Source organism: Alosa pseudoharengus, unplaced genomic scaffold (genome assembly GCF_046254945.1).
Source record: "Alosa pseudoharengus isolate Yale_2024_CS ecotype anadromous, Long Island Sound unplaced genomic scaffold, YU_APseudo_1.1 YU_APseudo_1.1_scf_15, whole genome shotgun sequence".
Taxonomy (NCBI): Eukaryota; Metazoa; Chordata; class Actinopteri; order Clupeiformes; family Clupeidae; genus Alosa; species Alosa pseudoharengus.
Genome location: NW_027468620.1, coordinates 1,773,949 through 1,776,649, shown reverse-complemented (window position 1 = coordinate 1,776,649; position 2,701 = coordinate 1,773,949). Strand labels below are relative to the sequence as shown.

At 40.4% G+C, this 2,701-nt stretch overlaps 1 long non-coding RNA gene across 1 annotated transcript; it reads left to right on the top strand.

Moving 5' to 3' along the window:
- The first annotated feature begins 326 nt into the window (after positions 1-326).
- LOC143124801 (uncharacterized) lies at positions 327-2,408 on the top strand. The gene is made up of 5 exons (XR_012987093.1): positions 327-351; positions 487-586; positions 875-943; positions 1,060-1,173; positions 2,296-2,408. It is a non-coding gene; the product is annotated as an uncharacterized LOC143124801 (long non-coding RNA).
- The last annotated feature ends 293 nt before the right edge of the window (positions 2,409-2,701 follow it).

The window sequence follows — 2,701 nt, the reverse complement described above, 5'->3', positions numbered from 1 at the left end:
GAAGGACTCCCGGATTATCTCGGATTGAAACAAGTGTTGCCCGAATAAATTGTGCGTCATTTCATTTCTTAGCCCTTATTTGGCCCTTGTTTGATGTACCTGACTTGCACTGAGGCATGTGTTTATTTAGGATGCATGTGAGTGAAGTAGTGCTTCAGTGATGGTCTTTTCATGTTCTGTGTGTTTTGGAATTCATTCATCTTAGTCTCCATGTGTTCCCTCTGTTTGCAGTCGGTGTGTTGTGAAGACTGCTGCCCTGAGAACGCTGAGTGCATTCTGGAATATTCCAAATGTGTGCCACTTCCATACTGAAGAAGTTCCAATTAGCCCGCAAGAGAGTTCACTCACCAGGTAGACACACACACAAACACACACACACGTAGAATCGCATATAGCATTATAATGTGTAAGCATGTATTTGTGTCTGTAACTGTGTTTAGTTTATCCCCTCTTTTCATGTGTCTGTTTGTTGTTATGACTGTGTAGTGGGCTCCATCAATTATCCAGGGCAATGTCAGTCCGTCTGGATGGCACTACCTGCTACTTGATGATGTCTGATAGCCATGGCTGCTGCTTTCAACGTGGTGTAAGTGTTTGTGTTTTGAATGTATTTTTTTTGTTCCATGGTGAGGGCTATGGGTTATGTTATTATGCATGCTCTAATTTGCTTGACATATGTGCTATGTACTTAAAATAGTCTTGAATTTTGCAATTTAGCCACTTTACCATTGTCTTGGTGGTAATGTTAGTAGTGTTGTGAATATCTGCCAAACTGATCATAATCATTATTTCTGTAATTGTACTGCAATTCAATTTATTGTACAGGATGCATCGTTTTGTTTAATCTTATCTTTTACTCATCTTTTACTGGCAGAGCCCTCACAAGTAAACTGATATCAAGACTTAACATAGATGGTGATGGTGGCAAGGGTGCCTTCAGAAGGTAATTATCATTTTTGTTTGTACACCTGATTGACTTACCTTATTTTTTTGATGCTATGATTTTGACCTTTATCAACAATAACAAAATGTATGGCAATTGCTGTTTTATTTTTTTAGGTGCTATCCAGCAGTCCCAGCCTGAAGCCAGAAGCTGCTATTGCAAGTCAGATGGGGGAGGAAAGGTGGTGTAAGCAAGAAGGCAAGAGCTGCTGCAGGCAATGTTGCAATTAGGTATGATATCACACAGACATACTGCTGCTTAGACGTGTTGGGTCACTTTAAAGCCTGTGTTGCAGGTTAACCACCACTGTTGATTAATGGGTACATAAAGCGCTCAATATATGTAAATCATTTTTAAAAATGTCTCCAAATGGTGTTAAATGCCAGTTTTTGTTGTTTTTAGCATTAGCGGGGTTTTTTTAAGCAGATGACATGATCTATCTAGCTATCTATTTACCTGTCTATATATCTATCTAGGCTATCTATATCTATTTATCTATAATCTGCGCTATCTACTGCTGAACACTCCCTTACTCGTCTCTCTTTTCTTCTCTCTCGTTACTTTCAAGGGTTTCAAGGTGGGCTTTGGTCAGTAGCCTCCCTAAGGTGACGTAATGCAATGCTTTGGGGGGGGGGGGGGAAAGGAGAATCACTTCAAACCGATGTGAAATTCGTATTATATTCCGTTTTGTGATGCCCAACAACATCAAATACAATGGATAACAGTTTAAATGTTTATTACCAACAAGCAAAATGTGCCCAAAATGAACCCTGCAACACGGCCTTTAAAAAAGGTCCTCTTTATCAAAAGAAATGCACCGGACATTTCTAAGTGTACCCCAAACTTTATAATGGTGGTGTATCTGCTTTACTTCTCACTATTGCACCTGACTTCGAGGCTGCTAGTGTAGGTTTGCTTTTATTTGTCACACAAGCTTGCATTACAGGTGCTAGTAGTAGTTTGCAGGTGCTCCAAGAGATGTTGGGTTCTGTTGATGTTCAAACAAAACCGAGAGCTAGCTCGCCCCTCCCTCCCCTGGCTGGAACAGTTTGTTATGTTTCATGGTCCAGACTAGACCAGGCCGTTTTTGGAGCCTGGGCTGTCAACAGAGACCACGTTTTTTTTACATGGTATTCAGGGGACAGGCAAGTAGCCTAGCTATGAACTTGCTAATTAGGGCGCCGCCAGAGCCCTTATTAGACATTCTCTGGCACCGCTTACTTCACACAGTGTGACTGATGGACGTTATTTGGAAGTTCAGTGATCGGAATATCCCTGATTCAAATCCCAGAGAATGTCCACAGGCTTTTTCACTAGTTTTTGACAATAATGGTTTGTTGTTTCCTCTTTAGATGCTGTCTTCAGCGAACCACCCTCACCCGAATAATGGACACCATGGGAAGATATTTGAAGTATGCACCGGAGAGGGTGGGTGGTGGTGGCCGTCGGAAGACACTCCCTGCTGTTGCTGCATGATGCCATCGGTATACATATTGGATAGATCATTTATGTTGTAAAACATAAAACAAAATAAAATAATGTAAAAAAATATATAAGTTGACTGGTTCTTGATGAAGGTGTTTATTATTTTTGTGTGTGATAGGCCTACTGCAAGTTGCATAGGCTAATAAAGGTAAAATGTTGAAGCAATGTTGCAATATCAACGTTTATTCAACGGTAATTTGTAGTTGAGGCTTTAACCAATGGATTTTACTGTGTTGTTTCAATGTTGCAATATATCATATTCAACAGTGATTC